Source organism: Sinohyriopsis cumingii, chromosome 5 (assembly GCF_028554795.1).
Source record: "Sinohyriopsis cumingii isolate HCF-2022 chromosome 5, ASM2855479v2, whole genome shotgun sequence".
NCBI classification, from domain to species: domain Eukaryota; kingdom Metazoa; phylum Mollusca; class Bivalvia; order Unionida; family Unionidae; genus Sinohyriopsis; species Sinohyriopsis cumingii.
The window spans coordinates 115,598,225-115,622,472 of record NC_142965.1 but is presented as its reverse complement, the minus strand read 5'-3'; the positions used below and the strand labels follow the sequence as shown (position 1 = coordinate 115,622,472).

The window sequence follows — 24,248 nt, the reverse complement described above, 5'->3', positions numbered from 1 at the left end:
CTGAGATTAAAAATCTGCTAGGAGTACGAATAATCGGCTCTTCCGAGAGCATGTATTTACGATGTTAGAAAGAGGGGTCACTTTAAATGAAAAAATGGGAGCCATGCTGGTATCACGTTATAAGCGGATTCAGGTTTTACCTGTATTCAGATTTCACAGAAATTTCTTTTGTTAATAGTGTTATTTCCCTTGCTTGAATTTAGGGGTTTGTATATCTTCACCAATAAACAGATGCAAATAGGAATTACCTCTTTATTTAACTGCCAATGTGTTTATGTTTTGGTTTAAGATGTTAGGTATATATGTCATCACATTATTACTTTTGTCCTCAATTCGTCTTTTCTGGTCCTCAGATCTTAATGTCGGCTTGTAACGGGCATGATATCTTGATATATGTGTGTGTGTGTGTGTGTGCGTGTGTGTGCAGTTTTCTGGCTTTGCTACTGATAATTATGTACGTTTGTGCATCATATTTAATTTGCGTGTTATTTCAGCAAGATGCAGTATATTTTCACTGTGGCTTTATGCATTTTAGCACTGGCAGCTTTGCTTTAAAAACAATCTGAAAAGTTCCTAATATACCACAAGAGTCGGAAGTATAGTATGCCTATACTTGTTTTCCATGCAAGAATTTTATGTATTTTGTATTACCCATCACTGAATATGACACCGACATGAATTTTGTCATAGAGACTCACATGCTCAGTAATGTAAAACATGTTGAAAATTTCATCAGTGTTTTGTGGTTGTGTATGTTCGATAACACCTATTACTAATTTCATCTTATGCTTGCTTGACTTCTTTTCTGGACTGTGGTATATAATTTTATAAAACAAATTCTTTTGCTTAGTGAATTTAGATGCCATTGTTATATAAATAGCCCAAAAATGCATTTGTTTAACTGATTTGTTCTTTGAATATTTTCATCATTACTGCTTAGGCATTCACTCAGATGATCAGATGATTCATTCAGATGCATTGGACATGATGGGTGACTTACTTATCGACTGATGTATCTGAACAATATATATATTTATTTTGTGCTAGGCAGTGAATTACTTGATTTTCTAATTAAAATAATATTGATATCTCACTGTAGTGAAAAAATAACAATATTTTTTCACTACAGGAACTACTTTTTTGGGTCAGAACATACTTACCTCCCTTTCAGTTTCTGTCAGTGAACTACTTTTTCTTTATGTAAATGTCATTGTTATCTCCGTGGTATCTGCAACCAAAATTAAAATGGAAAAGCTGAGTACTGATGAAATTGCAGTAGAACTATTACTGTGAGATGTGACAAGTGATGATGAAAATCTTCAAGAAATAGATTTTCAAATGATACAGCCAAAAAATTTCTTTCAGTGTGACAGAGTTAAGAAAGTGACTTCTGAAGATGTGGATGATTTCTTGGAAGAACAGGCAAATATCAACACCAAGAAAAAAAACTGAAGGTAACTTGAAATTGTTCATGACTTTTCTTCAGAGTGAACGGGAACAAATATTCTCAGAGTTCATCCCACCATCAGATCTAAATCAACACATTTCTCATTTAATCTTATCTGTCAGGAAAACAGGAGGTGATGAATTTGAACCATCATCACTTAGAGGTATGATATCATCAGTTGATTGCACAAAGTCGTATGGTGTATCCATAATAAATGACATTCAATTTGACAAGAGTAGATCTGTTCTAAAAATGAAGCTGAAGGATCTAAAAAAGTTGGGACAAGGCAACAAACTGAGGGCATCAGACCCAATTTCTGACCAGGACCTGCAGAAGATGCATGATGCTAAGACTCTGGGTGCTGACAATCTGACTGCTCTTTTACATTCGATGTGGCTCATCTGTACCATGCACTTTGGAATCCGGACAGGAAAGGAAACACACAACCTGCAGTGGGGTGACTTCTCCCTGCAAGTAGATGACAGCAGCCTGGAGTACATGTATATTGTGTATAATGCTGAAAGACAGACAAAAACAAGAACTGGAGTGAAAGAAAGAAATATAAGGTTATGGATCCTTGCAAATACTTTGAATAATGTTAAAATAATTAAAACATAGAATTACCATGAATAAGTGCATGATGTAAAAAGAATGAATGTCATACATTTCTGGAAATTTGCTTAGTGTATAAAGTAAGCCAGTTTGAAAAGTTTTATCTGCTAGAAAGCAAAAAAAAAAAAAAAAAAAACTTTTATTTTCTTCCGTCTCTGATGTATTAAGAAGTGTTGAAACTCATTGCCAGTGCTGCGCATTAAACACTATGCTGGTTATTGATTTCCTGGTATACTTCAAATCAAATAGCAAAGTACTCAAAAAAACTCAAGTTAGCAAGCATAGGTTTCAGTTCATTCTCCTTGTAAAAGCTGAATGAGTTGAAGAGATCTGAAAGGAAAATAATGCATCGTCCTTGAATCAATCAAGTTTTTAATTTGTCATTAAGACAAATGATCATACATGTGAACAAGTGAATAAAATCTAATGAAGTCATTCATTCTATTTTTTTCAGACTAGCGGGGCCCTGAGTGGCCGAGTGGTCTAAAGCTCTCACTGTTACAAATCACTGCCATTTCTCTCTGTCTGTGTGTGTTCAAGTCTCGGATTCGGTTAATGTGGTTATGTGAGAAAGCCTGCCAGTAGCTTCTCGTGGGTCGGTGGTTCTTTCCAGGGGTTTCCCGGGTTCCTCCACCATTTATACTGGCCGCCATGTATAACCTATCTTGTGCTGAAAAATGGCGTTAAACCCTGCAACAACAACAACAACAACAACAATTTTCAGGCTAGCAAAACCAAGAGCGTATGCCATACCTGACATCCCTCAGAAAGACCCAGTAGGTCTTTACAAACTTTATAGAAACAAGCATCCTGCAGATATGAATGGCCCTGAGAGTCCCTTTCTTCTCTCAATAAATGTGGCAAACCCCAAACCAGGACAGTGCTGGTACAAAAAGACACCAATGGGGATCAACAAGTAATATGGGATCATGAAGAAAATGATGACTGATACAGGTCTCTTTCCTAATGGAAAGCATATAACTCCTTACAGGTAAATTCTAAATACTTATTTATCACATGCAAATGTCATCACATTTAAGTAGATGAAATCTCATTTAAGTAATCCTGTTCAATTCAAAATAGACAACCTTTGCTAATCTTAAATTCTCATCTGCACCTTAGCATAATATAAAGACAGTTGTAACAAGTTACAAAATACAGTAATAATGCAATTTACCTGTATCATAGCAAGTACTTTGGTGAAGGTGTGTAAGTAAAGAAAATTGTAAAACTACTGTAAGCTATGAATACCTGCATGTACATTCCACTTACATACATGTAATTGTACTGTTTACAATTTACACTTTCTATTTATAGTGTTTGGAAGCACCTCATCCAGAAGCTCAATGATGAAGGAATTCCAGCGAATCAAATAGTTCAAATATCAGGACACAAAAACATCAAATCATTAAATAACTACAGTAACTTAAACCTATAAAGTAGAAATATTTCAAACATTTTGTCTAACTTACCTGCATTATCATATGTCGTCCAGCCTGCCATACGTGAAACAGCCCCACCAATGGCACCTGCAACCGTCTGCTCCTCTACAAAAGAACACAGGTGCTTGATGTGAGCTTGATGTTAAGAAAAAAACAATCATCTAAAAGAAAAAATCATACAGAGTGACAAAAATACCTTAGATTACCACCATGACCCGTTCTGACATAGGACCCTCTCTATCATAATATATCGGAGATAAGCAGTATTGTTTTTCAACCAGCTAGTCCTCTGCTTTATTAGTTAAATCAAATCCTCCATTTACCTATGAAATGCACACACATACACATGTTGTCACTTTACTCATGGTAATTGAAAAACATATTATAATAAGTACATTATAATAAAGTACATCATAATAGCGCCTTCATGTTTCAGGTTACTATCAAGACTGAAAGTGCAAGATGGAGCAGAAATAGAGGCGGATGATCTATACAGTACTTACAAACTTGAATTGCTGTGCAAAAGCGTGGAACCGTTACAAGATATTTATTTATTTGGAAAGTATGTCAAGCAGTTATTTCCTGACACAAAGAAACACAGGAGTGGCATAAACAGAAGTGGAACAAAATATGTTGGAATTTCCATAAAACCAATTGATGCTGTCAAAGATGGGTGTCAGAATATGTCTCGGCAGGAACGTATAGACTTGATAAGAGGTGATCTTCCAGAGATGTACAAAGTTAATAAGTTAAACAGGGTTTATTAGATTGCTTGGTAGCAACTAGATTATCATGCAATGGAGTTCCAATTTTCAAACATTTAACATTTCGGGAGAATGACTGGATCCTGGAAATTGCTGGCAAGGAAATAGATTTAAAGAGGTTATTCATCAATAATGAATATGAATGCAGTAGGGATGGAATCAGTGGCATAGCGAGGATATTTGGCGCCCAGGGCAAAACACCCAAGTTTGCGCGCCCGCCCCCCCCCCCCTCCCCCCCGGCCCCGGCTGCCCGTCGCGCAGTTATATTACCTTGTTTCCAAAGTAAACATAATCATTATCAGTCATAATATAATTATTAAATTATTACAATTTAATTGCTAGCAAAAGTGTAGCATAGGCTATAAAACAATATTAGCCTGCTTAGAAAAAATAATATCCAAATAGTTAAGTATGTCAATCGGAGATTGCAAATATACATTACATTACATGTAGCGTTTTATGAAAGATTTATTTTCCTGGCCTTCACTGCTGAAAACTGATCAATAACATCATCAAAGTCAATTGTTTCTAGTGTCTCTCTCTACACTGAGCAGTGCTAGATTGCACAAACAGTCTTGTCCCATCGACGCTCGCAAGTATGACAGGATCAGTTTCAACTTGCTGAAGGAGCGTTCGCAGCTTGCTATTGACACAGAAATTGTTAGGAGAATTTGCAAGGCAATGCGTAAATTTGGAAAAACATCATCACCGTATGACACAATAAAAGAAAGAAGATCCAAAGGAGACAATGGTAAAGTATCTCTGTTAGCATCCAGCAGCATCTTACAATCGCAAATCTCAGTGCACAGTTCTTCCCCGTCAACATCAGTGGCATAAAAGTTTCCAAAATCTAAGCATTTTTGACGGAGGACATGCTGGACATCCAAATCATCACTCCTAAGAAGAGTTTGTGTGTCGAGCAGAAATCCAAATTTTAAATTCAGATCGTTCAACCTAGTGAATCGGGTTGTTGCTTCTTGTTGGAAACGATCTAAAACAGATTTCATGACACGCACAAGTTCTTCCTCTGCTGAAAGACCCGAGCCTTGTGCCAATTCTCCCGGCATTCTTCGCCTTCGTCAGATTCGTCTTTCAACTTCGATGCCCCATTCTGCAAACCTTTTCTTGGCATTCTCAATAGCATCTCTGCACAGGTCTTCTCGATTTTTCTTAAATTTATTTTCCAGTGATTCAATATCTAATGCTGCATCTTTGAAGTTCATGGTGGGATCCTGTAGCCTTTTCTGAACACGTTCAATTTTTCCAAGAAAGTACTGCCAAAAGTGGAGTAAAGTTATGAAGTTAAAGCTTAGCATGTTTCACAGTAAAATCTCTGCATCAGTTCTCGTATCGTTGGTCTGGCTCTCATCATCAGATAGCTTTTCAAGCAGCTCCACTAGTTCATCGAGTCCTTCATAAATTGCTTTAACAGCTTCTGATCTTGAACTCCATCGAGTTTCACATTCACATTTAACTGTGATAGAAACTGCATTCTTTAATTGTTCCCATCGAAGAGTTGAACCAGAGAAAAAATTATAAATGGTCTCGATAAATAATGAACGTTTGAAATGTAAATTCATCTAAATGTTTCTAAACCGTGAACAGGTTCACTTTCACTAGCAGTAGCGGTCTAACAGACAGTTGTTGCTGCACTTATCTGCTGCTCGACTTGCTGCTGGCTGCCTGACAAGCGACACGTGACAGAACTGATGAGCAAGGAGCATTAGATATTATGTTACAAGTATACGGCCTGTGATGTATGGCCAAGGAGGTCTGGCCTATATACCACGGACTAGATACGCGGTATGTGTTCAATTAAATCGTTTAACCAGTAGACCGCCCGCACGACTGTAATCCAGTCAACAGCTATATAGCAGACGTTGGCCAAAACAGCATCGTTTGTATTGTGTTACTTAAAATAAGTGTGCATTCCAGTTTCACTAATGGGTTCAATATATAATCCAACAAATCCATCGTTGATACTTTGGGCCACTTTGGGCGCCCCTTTGGCGTCCCCCAGCCACCGGCGCCCGGGGCGAATGCCCCATCTGCCCTCCCCTCACTACGCCACTGGATGGAATACAGGCAGTGTGTCAGCAAGTTGAAAGTGTTAACTTGTGTGAAGGCATAGGAGTAACCATCTCAGTTATATGTAAAAGAAATCACTTTGTCGAGACCCTCACCTCTGAAAAGAAGAAAATGAGATCTGTAAATTGTTTGTGTGTCATCAAATATCTTGCCCAAGGGTCTAAGGCATGTAGGGCTTGTAAAAATTTAAAGTCACAGAAAGTAGGAACATGGAAGATATAGGGGAAGAAAATGAAGATACAGAGGCACTCCAAGGATGTCATAAAAAAGTAACATTGGAAGATTTTAAGAAACTTATTCCAAATGCCTCCCCTGAAATGTTAGACTTTCTGTTATGTCTGGCCAAAAATAGTGTTGCCAAGGATTCAAGAGGTTATCGATGGAGTAAGAAGTTAATTTCAGTTTGTTTAGACCTATACTCAAGAAGTCATCAAGCATATAAAAGCCTACAAGACAGTAATATTATTTTATTACCCTCTCCAAGTACTGTAGTTCCTTACAAGAACAACATACAGCATTATGCAGGCTTTCAAGATGATATTTTTAACTGAATGTATTAAGAAGCAAAGAGATTAAATGTTCCTGTTGACGGCTTAACAGGTGGTATCATGTTTGATTAGATGTCCATTCAAGAAGATTTACAGATTGCTAAAAACGGTGATGTAATTGAACTTGTGGGTTTTTCAGATTATGGAGATGAAGGCAACATCATCAAAACCATAAAAAATGGAAAACAAATGAAGTCATTAGGTAATTATGCATTGCAGATGGTGTTCCTTGGCCTCACATGTTTTCGATTTCCATTTGCACACTTCATCACTAGACAGGCCCAGGCATCAGAATTATATACATTGTTCTGGGGAGCAGTAGACACACTATTTGTCTATGGATTTACTACAGCTTATGTGAACATGGATGGTGCCCAATCCAATTGCTCATTTATGCATATGCATGGAATTAATATGAGTTCAACAAACCATAATGTGACAGGCCCTGTAAATCCTGGTCAAACAGTTGTATTCAGCATGGATTACTCACATGTCATCAAGAAAATAAGAAATAATATTATGAAAAGTGGGATCAAACAAGGCTGCACTAGAAACCTTGAGCTGCCTGACAAGAACAACATTCAGTGGCAGATGTGGGTTGATGCCTTTAACTGGGATAAGACAAGCCCTTTGCAAATCCACAGAGCCTTAGCACAAATACACATATATCCAAATGCCATGGAAAAGATGAGAAACCATCTGGCTGAAAAGTACTAAATGATGACATGTTGAACCTTATGACTCAGTACCAAGCTTCATTGGGACTGAATGGAGCCTCACTCTCAGGGGCAATAGACCTCTTGAAGCACACATCCAGATTGATAAGAAATGTTCATGATTAAAGATCCATATCTCAGGCAAATGACATGAGGCTGCATGAGAATCCTTCATTGGTTCAAGAGATGGGAGGAAACATAGCCAAAAGAGAAGATGTCTAATCAACAGAAAACTTAAGGCAAAGAAGCTTAGATCGCGTCAGTGCATTGAAGACCTATATGCATGCATTTTAGGATATGACCAGCTATGTAGAAAAGTCATAAACATGTCATGGCATGTTACCCCAGCCCAAATTAATTCTGATGTTGTAGAAAATGAATTCTGTCAACAAAGGGTAACATACACTGGGCCCAACTCCCATCCAAATGGACTCCAATATAGAAGAAACCTCAATATCATAATTCTTGGACAGAGCAGTTTGTCAAAGAAAGGTAATGCTGGTGCAAAACGTGTTAATGCTACATCATATGCCTTTAGTAATCCACAACCGCTGAGGAAAAAACTAGAAAAAGCCTCCATCCACATATTACTGAATTAAGACCCATAAGGCTGTAGACACAGTCACAATACTGCATTCACACTCAGTTCAGTTTCAGTCAGTCGGTTAACCAACCCACCCATAAACATGGTCACATTTTAGACTGGATTCTTCATAGACCTGATGATAACATTCTATGGTCCTCCCTGGTATCCCATAAACTTGCATCAGATCACCTCTGCATTATATGCCATCTTGATGTATCAGTCCCTAACCCTCCACCTTTATCTGCTACTAAGAGAAACCTCCGTATGATAAATAGAACCAAACTAATGCATGACATCCAAGCAAACCTAACAACTTGCTCACCTCCTACAGCAGAACAGCTCGATAACTGCATGCGTTCATTGCTCGACAAACATGCCCCAGCTACCAAGTGCAGAGTATCAATTCAAAGTGTTCTCCATGGTATAGCAGTGTTAGAGACCAGCTTCGCACTGCTAAAAGAGACCACCATAAAGCTGAAAGGCTTTGGCTTTCCACCAGACTCACTATTCAAAAGCAAATCTATGAAGCCGCTAAGAAGAATGTCACAAATATAGTCCATGCAGCGAAATCAGCCCACTACACTACTAAGATCATGGAAAGTTCCAGCTGCAAAGAGCTCTTTCAGATTACTAACAAGCTAATGTCTAGGAACAAATCTACACCACTTCCAACTACCTTCTCTCCAGTTGACCTTCCAGACATGTTTACAAATTTCTTCCGTGACAAAGTACAATACATTAGAGATAGGCTTGACACCACAATTTCAATTGACTCATTGTCACCATACAGTTGGGATACAGAATTTTAGCAGCAACCATTAGCAGCATTTGAACCTGTCTCTATGTATTTTGTATGTACAATCCTGATGAAGAGTGCACCAAAGTCATGTGAACTTTATCGAATAATTACATTTATTGATCATACGGCATAACTCTTGTGTGATGACCGTTGAATTCCTGGCAGCACTATTTTCTGCTATTTTCCACACTTGTATGAGATTTGTCATGATTCCTTTACAAATCAACAAATGTACATATCCCCAACTAAAAGTCTGAGCTTTTGGGGTATTTCCCTCTAGGCAATACATACACTGGATCAAATCTTGTTCCATATATGCCTTCTACATTCAGTCAAAAATTATTAACTGTCAATGCTCATTAAATGATATGTACAAGGTTTCACGTGTCAATCACCTTGGCATGCCCCATATATGCATTAAGTCCCTAGGTCATAGTTATTAACATATGTGTCAATCATTACAAACCGCAAGTACATTTTATATATGAACTTCTAGGACTTGTAGTGATTGTATTTTAATACCGTTCTAACACCTTGCTCAGGTAACAGCAAATGTGTAACCTTTCACAAAATTACCAACCTGTCTTTATGACAACATGACAAGTCCTCTTCCTCAGGAACTGATGAGTGATTGCAAAAACTGTGGATCTTTTCTGGTTGTGGGATGAAAGTATATTTGTTAAAATTAATCCCTCGAAGACCACTTAGTGTACGCACCCGTCCAAGAGCAACAGCCAGTTGACCAGGGTGAGAGATCTGTCTGCAGTCAATTTCAACCCTACGTGGAGAGAGAAAATAGCATTTATTTATTTATATATTTATTTGTTTTGGTTTGTAATTTACACACTCTCTTATGCTCATTTAATTTTTTTAAGGGAATGTTATATACAAACAAGAGAAATAAAAATTAATTTAGGGTTGTGTATGCAAAGAGGGATGTGAAACATGAAAACAAATATATCCCACAAAATCTGTTCCTTAAAGCAGGTATGAATAACAAATTCCTGTTACATATTCCTTGTACCTAATGCTGAATTAACAGAGCAAACGTGCAGTTTCAATGGATAAAAGTAAAACACAGAAAAAAGAATAGTTTAATTTACAACTTATTAAATCAATTATCCAACAAACCTGTCGAGTGTCATTCCTTGAGACTTGTGAATGGTCAGTGCAAATCCCAGCTTCAGTGGTAACTGAATTCTCTCTGCTAGATTTACTTTTGTTCTGGGACTGTATTCTGTGAAGAGAAAATATTGAAAGTAATAAAAAAAAGAATGAACACATCCCTAAATGTATATGTGTGTATATATATATATATATATATATATACACACACACACACACACACACACACACAGACACCAAAAAATTGTTATAAAACTATTGGTTATCTTTATGTTATTTTTAATATAAAGTTTGCATTGGTATAGCTAACATTGTATGCTTAAAAAATGCAAACATTATCCACATTTACACTTACACTGAAAAGTTCCTAACATTATGTCATATATATATATATATATATATATATATATATATATATATATATATATATGGAGAGAAAGAGAGTTTGTGTATATGTGTGTGGTTTTACTGTGCTATATGCTGTTAATTTGTATGTAATTGTATTATTAATATGGTGTATGGAAGCATGGTAAACTATGACTGGTAGTTAACATGTTCAGAGTTTAAATTTACATGTTCACATTTTCGATTTGATTACATGAATATAATTTCAGATGTCTTATGCAAACAAAAATCATTCATGCATGAGCATGAACTTATTTTTATAAAATTTCTGAATCAACACCTTTGATCAATACTGTTTTAATTAAAGCTCTTACCTCTGAATGACTTTTTGGGAATTGTAGCTGTCAATTTCATCTTATGAAAGAACACTGTCACACCATCTTCTTCACAGTTCACTACTGTACCCTGTGAACCATTCACTAGGGTGTCAGATGTGTTTTGTATCAACAGTACAAGGCAGTTCTTTTTCAACCAAAGCCTGTGGAGCCAATATGGTGGTGATATATTTTTTCTCACCAGCATCCTGAGCAACATATTCAAATAAATCTTCCATTTTCAATATCTGCTCTCTGTTGTAAGAATCTGCCATCTGATTGGTTGCAAAAAGTTTAAGACTAGACAACCCATCATCTGCCAGAGGTCTATACAACTGATTCATTAATGAAATGGTGTCATCACTAATTTGTTTTCTGGCTCCAGATAATTCAGTTATAGCATCGATTAACGCGTGTTGAGTTTGCCTCACAATATCCTTTAAAAATACTCTGTGTGAAAATACCATGTGAAACAAATCTGATTCAAAACAATAACTACCATCAAAGATGTTCCTCACAGGTGGTAACTGGAAGAAATCTCCACCAAAAATAACCTGCATCCCACCAAATAATTTTGATGGGTTCTTTAAGAAACAAATAGATTCCAAGTTCTCAGAAAGTCGCTTACTAAACATCAAGACTTCATCTACTATCAAAAACATCAGCAGATTTTATTTTCTCAAAATTGATTTTCATGTTGCTATTTTTTGTAATTATATATTTCTTTACATGTTAGCCTCCCATCTCCAATTCCAGTCCACATATGTATTGTCTCTTCACCAATGTGGGAAGGATAATTGGTGCATGCCATGCCATTTGTACATGTTAAATGTACAATGTTGCCTTCCCCTCTTAAGTATTTCACACATTCTTGTAACAAGTATGGTTTCCCAGTACCTGCCTGCCCTCCAATGTACACATTATGTTCCTTTTTAATGAGTCAAAATGCCTCATTTTGCTTTAAACTGAACATGATTGTGGACTTGTTACAAGTATTTTTTAAAAATTTAATGATGAATTGTAAAACATGGCACTTAATTATGTTAATTGTAAATATGCAACAGTCAAGCTAATTTTCTTTTAAATAATTCAACAACACCCATTGCATTTGAATAAATTGACAATACACATTTATAATAAAAAATTCAAAGGAGAAGCGTTTGGAAAGGTCGTTTCAGACTTATAAAATGCCAAAAACCACATTCATTTAAAAAGATTGCATTTCATTTTGAATGTATAAAAGTACAATACAGTGTTTAAAACAAAATGTATAAATATATGTAAAGCTCAGTTATATGCAATTGAGTAGTTAGATAATTATGCTAAACTACCTATTATATTCACAGCAATTCCTCTGTCACTTTTAGTTATTTTAGCTTAATCTCATAATATTGCCATCACTTTTCAGGATTAAAGATAGATTCAAAATGATTTAATCGGCAGCCATATTAATGGTATTTGGACAGATTTACTGTTGATTTTATAGTGTTTTACTGTTGATTTTATAGTGTTGGGAAAAGAGTTATTATTCTTGTATCTCAAGAAAATGTTAAAAAACGTACTCACATGTACATAACGTCAATAGTGCTATCTATTAATATCAGTCTTTGAAGTTTACTTTGCCTCGCTCTGCTTTGTTCAAAATTAACAATTTTGGTGGTAACATATAGAAGCTGACAGAAGATCGTCTGCTAGTGACTTGGTCAGAAGGCATCTATAATCGTATGTCACGACAAAAAAAACGTCTTGTCTAAAGAAAACACGATATACAATTTTGAGAACCAAAACCGAAAACATAGTACACATAAAAAATGTATGCAGCTATTCAAGGAGAAACGGTCTTCAGCTTTTGTAGTCCATTTAAGGTCTGTTGTATTCCGGCGATATGCCAAAACAGTACAAGTCGAAAAGTGCCGAAAACCCCGATTGATATGCTAATACTAAAACACGATCCTCATCACGAACACCACACACACATAATAAAATTATGAAGATGAGTAGAGTATATGCAATACTTTAATCTATACTCTCATTAATTTAACACATTCAAATGATTTTTAACATAAGATCATATTAATACCTATTTTTGCCGGGGTACAGATAGTCTGCATCGTTGAACGGTGACGGTGCATGGATGTTATTTAAGTAAAATCTTTTGAGCCAATCATATTTCAGCGTTGATACGTGTGCCTCATAGTTTACCTATTTTGAAAATAGAGTCGCAATGCAGATGTATGTGCAGTGTAGAGGACCATGTCTAATTCTTGCATGGAACATGATTCCTAAAGCTGAATTGAGTTAATGGTAAGTAAAAAACTTACTTTTGCATCTACCACTGTTCTGTAATTCAAGAAGGGATACACCAAAGAGTTGAAAACATTGTCCATATACCTCTTGTCACCTGTTTTCACATGTGCACGCACTTGTCCACAATGAAAAAATTCGCGAAAATTGCATGTTTCGGAGCCCGTACCTTCAGTTTGGTACAACGCAGAAAAGTCAGTGATGGCTTAATGGATAGAATAATATCTCAGGAGTAAAACAAGCCATGTAGTATGGCCGTGTGCATTTAAAGACGGAAATAGCAGAAGTAAATCGAGGGTCATGGGTGGAACGAAGTATTTGGAAGTTCCGTACCTTCTCTCTTGTATATTATGAAAGAGAGGGTCCTATGTCAAAATGTGTCATGGGTGTAATCTAAGGTATTTTTGTCACTCTGTATGATTTTTTTCTTTAGATTGTTGTTTTTTTTCTTCTTAACATCAAGCTCAGCAGCAGAGAGGGTGAACAGACCATAGAATTCCGACAAAATAAATAAAACAAACAAATAAATCATCTCGTAGAAAGGTCCAGATTTTACAAATGAACTTTCCTTGAGATGTTTATTTTTGCAATGACCGATTGTGCTAATAAAACCTCAGTTCGAAATAGTAGCTGAAAAAATAAAGTACTCTACGTGTTTATTTATTTCTTGTTTATTTTTTTGACGACCAACGTTGGTAGGTACCCTCTCTGCTGCTCCTCTTCTGCTGATATTAATTAAATTATTATGTTATAATAAAAATGGTACATCCAGAATCTCATACTGCAAGAACAGCTCGAGAACGATTAGAAACAATTAAAAAATTTCTTCCTGTCAGAGACTCATTTAGAAAAAATCTGCTAGCGCAGCAAGAATCAAAAGTTGAGTTTGAAGAAGACACTAAAAAACTATTTAAACCCGTCACTGCAGCTACTGAACAAGTTACAACTGTCATCAAAGAAGATCTTCTTCCGGTATCAAAACAAACTGTGGTACAGGCTGAAAAAATAGCAAGAAGAACCAAACAAACAAAAAAGATTTTACGAGACCTTCCAACTAACATAGCCGCAGCTCAGCCTCCACCTGTTGATGGGGAAATACTTGAAGGTATTGGAGAACTTCGTGCTGAAGTCGCCGATGTGAGAAAAAAACTTGCATCTGAACCCAAATCAGCAGAAGAAAGCTTAAGATTAATTGCAAGATTTAAAGAAGGAGTTGTTGAGGAAATTAGAAAAACTGAAAGAGAGAGATTACCTGAAGCAATATTAAATAGTTTATCTAATAAATCTAGTATTTTAAAACCCCGTTATGAAAAAACAAATGATGATAATTTCATTAAATGGATATATCGCGTATATTACAACAAAAAACAAGCTAGAGGTTCAGAATTTGAAGGACTTAAAGAAGAAGTAAAAAGACTTTATAGAGGGAGACGGGAACAACCAGAACAAGGAGAGTCCTCCCAGTATCAGCTTCCTCCACCTCTGCAACAAATAGAACAACAACAACAATCTTCTTCGCCACAGCAAAGGTTGTTGTCGAAAATTAAAAAGGCTAAAGAGTCACTTAAATCACCCTTCTCGAGGAAAATTCCTGCACCGAAAATGACATTTACACCGACAGGTTCACCGCATGGATTTCGAGAAGGTTCACCCCCGGACACCGCTGAAGTACTTACTTCGGTAATGCAACCACCACCCCAAGATGAACCTAAAACAGGATCTGGTTTATGTCCTGATAATATCATTAATGACGTGTCACGGTTAGAAGTTCTCATAGGAGGAAAACGTGCTGGAAATAATTCACCAGAAATAACCAATGAAGCAGCTGATATTTGTCGGCGACTATTTCAAGGCGGTATCATGGATATTGGCGTTTACCGAGAACTTATTGATGAGCTCGTTGATGACTAGTTGTTAGATAAATGGTAAATAAAATAAGATGATTGTGCATGATAATCATCGTAAACCCACACAGGTTAGAGCGGTAAACTCACGATTACCAATCTATGAAGCAATTTACGGAAATGGACTTGGTGATGTCATTCGGGGATTATTCACGAGGATAGCTCCAAAAGTAGCACCCGTCGCAAAACAATTATCGATGAAGGCTATTGATATTGTTCGTGATAAAGCTCCTGGTGCAATTGTCAATGTTGCTGGTAAGGCGTTCTCGGCGATCAAAGAAAGATTATCACGATTATTGCGACGAAAACAACAACCACCGGTGAAACTGGCAAGTACTGAGGTGATGCCCGCAGATGTCAGTAAAATAATAAATCAGGCTGCAAATCAAAAACTAGCGGCGATATCTGAAGAAGCAGAAAAAAATATAACATCAAATTTAATAGCAGGAAGTGGTCTTCGTCGACGATGATCATCATTTGGAAAAATGGTAACTATAATAAAATGTTCAGGCGCGAATCAGACCCAGCATTTGATATGGAGGCACCTGTCCTTAAGTACGAGTCAGTACGTGATTATCAATTTTATTCCTATGACGCAAGACTACCAAATCAGCGGGGGAGAATCGAATTACAGGTTCATGATACAAGTAGATATTTCTTGCCCGCTGAGGCGTTTATTGAAGTAGAAGGTAGACTTGTAACGAATGTTGTAGCTAATACGCCATATGCTGCTAATTTGCGTGTTGGTTTTGTCAACAACGGGATTATGGCACTGTTTGATAGCGCCACATACATGATTGATGGAAAAAATATTGAATCAATTCAGAAGGATGTTGATGTTGCTACAACAATAATTGGTCTGGCGAGATATTCTGACGACTTCACAAGATCAGCTGGTCCAACAATGATGTTCGCTAAAGATATCACCGACAACGCTAACCATAATCAGTATATCAAGTTATTCACTCCAAGGGCTACTGCAGTTGATAATCAGGCAGAAGGTGCCAACCCCGATCGTGAAGCTAGACCAGGTGCTGATTTTGAAATCATAAAAGATACTGCCACGACTTTCAACTTAGGGTTTGCAACACGCCGGGCGGCGCTGTCAGGAGATAATAGAAATTTTTCGTGTGCAATTCCATTATCTCACATCTTTGGGTTTTGCAGAAATGTTAGAAAAGTCATCTTTGGAGCTAAACACACAATTGTGCTCGTAAGAAAAGGTGATGATAATGATGCAATTTGGCGAGGTGCTGGTGTTGCTGATGCTGGTAAAGTAAATATATCAAAACTTTCATTGTGGATGCCAGTAATGACTCCATCTATTACTGAGGAACAAAAATTACTATCTTTCATGGATCAAGGCGGTAAATCATTGCTATCATGGTTAACAGTAACCACAGATGCTGCTCAAAGCAATATTAATGGTTTATTTACATGGCATATCGCATCACAACAGGGTGTTTCTGCACCACGACATATTTTTATTGCACTACAAAATATTAACCGGATAAATGATCAACAACAATCACATATGATATTTGATAATCTTGGAGTTAGTGAGGTTTCTTTACGGATAAATGGACATCAAGAACCAGCCGAGGATATACAACTAAATTTTGTTCAAAATCATGTAGCGCGCGCATATCATCGTTTAATGTCATTCATGGGACGTGATCAAAATATAGATACCGGGTTGCAAATATCACAACTAGATTTTACAGGTCTATATCCGATTTATTATTTTTCACTAGAACATCTTGATTTATCCAAACAATCTGTTGTTGATATACACTTTCGAGCTCATGTTACTAACCCACCAGCTGGTGGTGCCTACAGAGCGATCGCGGTCATACTTAGCGACAAGGCCATGCTACTTGAAGGTGGCAGTGGTCGAATGAGGGTCGTTGATGCACCGGTGGAAAATCTTTAATCGTGTTATTTAGAAAAATATATTTTATATAAAAATGTCGTATGGTCATGTTAATGTTACTCTGACCCCGGGTCAGGTAAAAAAGCTTCAATCAAAAACCGCCAACAAATGCGGAACTAAAATATCACTAAAACGAGATCAGATTAGTGGTGGTCCAAACAAATTATCGTTGACAAATAATCAGATTAAACATTTCAATAAAGCCCTAGAATCAAAAACTGGAGTTCAATTCCATCTCTCCCCGAGCGCCATCAAAGACATGGTTAAAACGGGTGGTATATTCCCATTTCTTGCGGCCATTCCGGCATTACTAGCTGCGGCTGCTCCAGCCGTAGCAAAAGCAGTTGCGTTAGGTGCTGCTGGAGCGGCGGGTAAAAAAATTTTCGAAAAAGCTACTGGTGGACGATATAACAAAAAAAAGGGACGCGGTCTAAGATTACCGGGATCTCGTTGGGGGAGAGGCCTAAGGCTTCCAGGGTCATTTCGTTAAACGTTCCATCATCAAATTTTGATTTACTTGATGCTGCTAAAAAATTAAAAATATCTGCCTTTAGAGGTGTTTTTATGCGAGATCAATTACCGAAACAACCAAACAAACTAGAAACAGGTATTATTAATCTTGACAAACGTTCCGGACCTGGTACTCATTGGGTATCATACGCGATTGATCCGCGTGGAATTGTTTATTTTGACTCGTACGGGTTAGCTCCACCTGTTGAATTTATCAAGTATGTCGCACCACTCCACGCAACAACTAGCGGTTATAAAGTTTGGTATTCAACGCTACCCACACAAACAATGACAGATCCGCCAATATGCGGCCGTGAAGTAATTAATGTACTCGACGCCATATCAAAATCATCCAAGCCGCCACATAAAGTCGTGCACGATTATACAAGCAACCGATATGTTGCGCGTAAAGCATTTTAAACAACGGATCTTATTATAATGGTTGACATTTACGGAAGATCTTCACGCGTTAAGAAAATAAAATCCGACGTTGATCTGTCAAAGTATGCGACTAAAGATGACCTCGCTGATATTATGAACCTTGCTGGAGTTGACCCAGATGAAGTTGTTATTTTTCAAGATCGATATGGTAAACTAAAAACCAGCAATATCAGATGGAATGATATAGTCCGGCGAGTACTCGGTGCAGTTACGGATAATATTCCCGTGTTTACTGATAGCGGCAAAATCAGAGATTCAAGTATATCGTTTGCAACAATTAGAAATGAAATTACAAAAAGCGTTGCTAATTGTGTGAAAAGCACCGGTGACACGATGACAGGTGAACTTAGCATGAACGGGAACAAAATAGTAGTTTTAAGAGATCCAACATCTGACGAAGACGCAGCAACAAAAAAATACGTTGACAACGTGGATGGTAAACTATCCACGCTACGGGCCGAGTATGACGTTCACGCGGGCGCTTTTGCAAGATTTCGCAGAAACCATCAAAAAAACACAGAAGAATTCTTCGGCGCTCCGCCTGTCGTCAACATAAAACTCGTTGATATCAAAAGTAACCTAGACACGATCAAACGAACACAACTAGACATCGTAGCGGGAATTCCTGAGATTATCAGTAAAACCAATCTGATTAAAATTTCAGCTGAAATAACTCCCGGGCATATCACAAACATCGTATGCACGGTATCATCGGGATTTGCAACATGGTCAACGCAGAATAAAAATATCAAATATACCGCAACAGTCACTGGCGTGTACAGGCTATCTGTGTTTAGTGCTGCAAAATTTGAAATATTTACAACGTTTCCATGGCGTTATTCCACCGACAGGTTTTCCGGGGTTGTATCTGTTGTATTAAATAGCGGAACCGAAGAAGTATTTATTCTGGAAGCAGATGATAAGAAATTAACCGCAACATCTTACTGGTGGTGTTTGGAATTTGTAGCTGAAACACCTCAATTGTTTGTATAAAAATATATATGGACGGTGCGCAATACAGATACAATCAAGCGCGTGAATGGCAGGCGACGCTAAAAGATCAAGTCGATCAATATACAGTAAAAGTAAAAAAATATCGACGACGATTGGTTATCGTTGATGTGATTGTTTATTCAGTATCCGCTGTTGTTGCTGGAACCGGTGTAATATTATCAGCGTTGACAACGATGGCACCAGTAGCTGTAACTATTTGTATTTCAGCAGCAACAACTATTGCAGGTGTGCTTGGTATCATCACAAAAAAAATATGTACTTGTACGAACGAAAAGTTATCCGATTACAAAATAAAATTACATACAGCGACGGTAGCATACTCGAAATTATCCTCGTTGTTATCAGCGAGTCTCAGTGATTGAATTATATCTGATTTCGAATTTTCAATGATGACCAAAATATACGATGAAGGTATTAAAGATACAAGTATCAATAATGACAGAATTACTCCAGCAGATCGTGACCAACACAACTCCGCCAAAGATAACGATGATCTCGGTAAGTTCAACTAATCCTGAATTTAGTGTTAATTTTCCTACTGCAATTCCAGTAAAAGAAATAGCGTTAGCTCAATTACGAGTATATTACAGCTGGCCCAATATCAGATCAAAATCGTTTCATGGTACACCAGCAAATAATTCGCTCGTATTTGCTAACAAGAACAAACCCGATGGAACACCTGACTGGGTTGTTGTTGGAATACCAACCGGCAGTTACCAGATTGAAGAGATCAGTGAGGAATTTGCGCGCAGAATAAAATCAATAACGGGAAAGGAATCAAAAATATCAATAAACGTTCATGAGCCGACGTTGTCCTCGACGGTTGAAATAAACTCGCCTGATTATGCCGTTGATATTTATCAATCTTCAATCAGATCAGTGCTAGGATGGCCTGAAATTCCCCCGGTGCATAAAGGACCACCAGAACCAACGAGGGGTGATTTTATCACAGATGAAGCAAAATTTATGACAGTTCCTGAATATAGAGGTAAATTTCCATGGAGTGAGGACGACGTTTACGTTTTTACAAGTACTCCTGATGGTGAAAAAATTCGTATAATAATATATAATTTACGTAATGCTCGAGGTGCTAGAGTATATCCACTCGTAGATGAAGAATTTATTAAATCATATTCTGATCCTGTTATTTTTGAATTTAAACAATCAATCAACAAACTACGAAATTTCTTTACTGATAGCTACAGCGATGACGTAAAACAAAAAATCATTGAGACGATAAAACATCTAAATCAGGTCATATCAGATATTAGACACGTTAATAAAACTATCATTGTGAACATGGTTAAATACGGTGATGAAATTATTGATAATTATAAAGCTAAACCATGGTTTCTCAATCATTACAAAATAACTGAACAACAATTACCAACATTTGTAATACCCGGGATTGATGCTGGAGAACTAGTAAAATTATTAAACGATCTTATCAACCAAAACTTCCCTAAAATACTCGATGCGTGGAAAAAACTAGTATCACCTCCAACCGTTCTCAGATATGATAATGATCCACATGGCGGCGGAAGACACGTATCCCCGCGGATCGTTAATATAACACCGACGGTCGCGGTCAATCTGGTTTGTGACGTAATCGATGGCAGCTATCAAATAGATCTTGGAAGATCAAATCAGGCTCAACAAGGATACATCCTGTACACGTTCACACCACAAGTTCCCCCTGGAAATTTAATCGTGCAAGAACCAACTAATCCCGTGTATTTGCGGTGTCACAATAATATGTTAACACGAATCAATTTTAAACTCACAGACCACCTTAATCGCTTGATTGACATACGTGAAGAAGAGCTTGTAATAAATCTGTATGTAAAGTCCTAGGACTTTTGTCGTAAGGACTTCCGTCGTAAGACTTTATCGTAGATCTTCATGTGGAGGAAGGTTTTTACACACGAGGATTTCTTAACAGTTAGAAGAACATTTGTAACAGAGATCAGAATCAAATTCGATCAACTTAAAAAAAATAATATTTATTAATTTTACTGAAATTGTACAAATTACTTGATTTTGACTACCAACTACCCCCTCAGAAACATAAAAATGCACGAATTACTTGATTTTGACTACCAACTACCCCGTCAGAAACATAAAAATGCACGAATTACTTGATTTTGACTACCAACTACCCCGTCAAAATCAAGAAAGTTCTAACCTTGTCAAATTGTTCCTAACAAATTTTATTTATTAATAATATTATTTTTACTGAGATTTTTATTTTTTTTTTACTAAAATACAACGAATTTGCTCAATTTTCCTGATTTTGACTACCAACTACCCCGTCAGAAATCAAGTAGTTCGTGCATTTTTCTTTGATTTTGACTACCAACTACCCCGTCAGAATCAAGTAATTTGTGCATTTTTCTTGATTTTAGTAAAAAAAAATAAATTAATTCAGTAAATAAATAAATTAATTCAGAAATAAATAATTTGTAAAATTAGGAAATTGTACAAATTTGTTAAATTTCAGTAAAAAAAAACAAATTACTAACCCATCAAATTCAGAATAATATTTCTGATCAAAGATCTCAGTCATCTTCAAAATTACTACCTTGGATCGTTTCATCAGTAACGAGGTTACCTTGGATCGTTTCACCAGTAACGAAGTTACCTTGGATCGTTTCACGATCTGACATTATTTTTCTTAATAGTCTTATGCGAGTACTAATCGTTTTCTTTGCCTCATACTCGTGGGATAATAACGACTTAATTCTTTCTACGGCGGTAGAAAGAGGAACGAACTCCTTCACATGATCATCTTCTACGGTAGCTAGCGACTGAAACATTGCCGATTGAATCCGTTTCATGAGACTGTATTCAGATGATAGTGTGTGTGTCCCCATGGTTTTACGTTCTTGTAAAATCTCAAAATCAGAAACTATTTTTTCAGGATTAAGTTCATCAGATATATTAATTCCATCTTTTTTTAATTTTTTAATAGCGACAATTACATCATTGATATTTTCATGGTTCATTATATAATATATAAATCTTTAAAATAAAAAAAATATCCCCGAACACCTATCGAGTGTTTAGCGAGTTCGTCGGGATGTTTCAGGGACAGCACAGCCAAGAACTCGTAGCTTGCCACCGCAATCTACCAAGTTCATTAGGCAAATATTCCCTCTACGAGAGCCCCTAACCCGCCAAACAACGGTCTAGAGGCCCAAGAGGGAGGACAGCACAACCCTCATAAACTCGTAGCTTGCCACCGCAATCTACCAAGTTTAGAGGTATACACATAACATATAACTAACTAAGGACAGCACAGTCCTCATTAAACTCGTAGCTTGCCACCGCAATCTACCAAGCTTAGAGGATATACATACAATGAATGAAGAGCCCCTATCGAGTGTATTAGCGAGCTCAGATTATGAATGAAACGGTACTAACTAAGGACAGCACAGTCCTCATTAAACTCGTAGCTTGCCACCGCAATCTACCAAGTTTAGAGGATATACATACAATGAAATGGTTATATACAATGAATGAAGAGCCCCTATCGAGTGTATTAGCGAGCTCAGATTATGAATGAAACGGTACTAACTAAGGACAGTACAAACATGTACGCTCAGCAAAATCACACCCACAATAATTAATCCAGTGGGTGATACGAAAATATGTATCAACCACAAGTCAATATTGTGGTTTGTGAATTTGCTGAGCGAGGGGTTATTGCGGTTCCCCCCACTATTATAAAAATCGCAATTATGCGCACCACCGACAAATTGTCAGCCATGGGGATTCGATCCTGGACCGCGAGCGCCACAGTCCAATACCATACTGATCGAGCTATCAAACATTGTTACGAACATATGTTTCGGAAGTTAATATATAGCTAAGGAACCAATATTTACACTAAACAGCGGTTTCTGAATAATAACGGTTTCTGTATTTATAAACAGTTTCTGTATTTATAACAGTTTCTGAATAATAACGGTTTCTGTATTTATAACAGTTTCTGAATAACAGTTTCTGAATAATAACGGTTTCTGTATTTGTAGCGGTTTCTGTATTTATAACAGTTTCTGAATAATAACAGTTTCTGTATTTATAACAGTTTCTGAATAATAACGGTTTCTGTATTTGTAGCGGTTTCTGTATTTATAACAGTTTCTGTATTTATAACAGTTTCTGAATAATAGTTTCTGTATTTATAACAGTTTATGAATAACAGTTTCTGTATTTGTTGCAGACCGAAAATCAATAATAACAGTAGCATTAATGCACCAGTCAAAGAACTTTCCAGAATTGTAAGTTCAGTGAACACACAACTGCAGGTCAATTACAATGAATAACGGTTTCTGTTTACACACAGCTTCCTACGGATCATGTGTTGTATGATGGGAAAATATTTAAAAAACATAAATAATACTTCTACGAGTAATTAGTTAGGCTCGTCGGCACTATACGATGTAATTAGTTAACTGACTAATTACGATCATAAAAAACCAACCATCTACGAAGAAAACTATATATTACAAAGTAATCTCCCCTTAAATCAAAAATTCAGTAGTGTATGGAGGACCTACTGTGACATAAATTAAAAAAATTAATTCAATGTGGTGATGATAGTTAATAATGTGGTGATGATAGTTAATAATGTGGTGATGATAGTTAATAATGTGGTGATGATAGTTATTGATACTGAAAGATGATTTTCTGCTTATATTTTTTCGAGAAAGCTGTTTTATATATATTTTCTGCGACTTTTTGTACTGAATGCGGGTGAATATCAAAATATTTCGCAGCTGAATGCATTGAACGAAATATAATTACTTTGCCAGTTTCTATGTTTGTGGAAATTACCGCCCTCTTTCCGATTGTCTTACATCTTCCTGTATTTCCACGTGTATTATTCTCGCTGTGAGAGATAGCTTGTAAATTGGATAAATTATTGTTTTGAGTGTCCCCGTCAATATGATCAATAACAAGACCATCATTGATGAAACCCTTGTGACACTCGTATGTAAATCTATGACACAGATGATGTTTCTTTTTTCCCCCGCATGTGAACATTAGATAACCAGCATTAGTAATATAACCAACTTGTTTTTTTAACTTGCGATGTCTGATGATACCATTAATATTTGATTCATAGTTTGTTATGACAGGATGTGGGACAAATATATTTTGTTCCATTATAATAATATTATATGTTTAAATCATTGTTTGTCTGAAATCTTGATATATAATCCTCCACGGATTTTATAGCGTTTTCACCGCTATTATTTTTTTTGTCATAATATCTTTTGAGCTCTCTGAA

The 24,248-nt window shown here is 36.7% G+C and overlaps 2 pseudogenes; both read left to right on the top strand.

Moving 5' to 3' along the window:
* The first annotated feature begins 1,471 nt into the window (after positions 1 to 1,471).
* LOC149800029 (uncharacterized) lies at positions 1,472 to 4,268 on the top strand (annotated as a pseudogene).
* Positions 4,269 to 4,572: 304 nt separating this feature from the next.
* Positions 4,573 to 7,937, top strand: LOC149800028 (uncharacterized; annotated as a pseudogene).
* Positions 7,938 to 24,248: the final 16,311 nt, after the last annotated feature.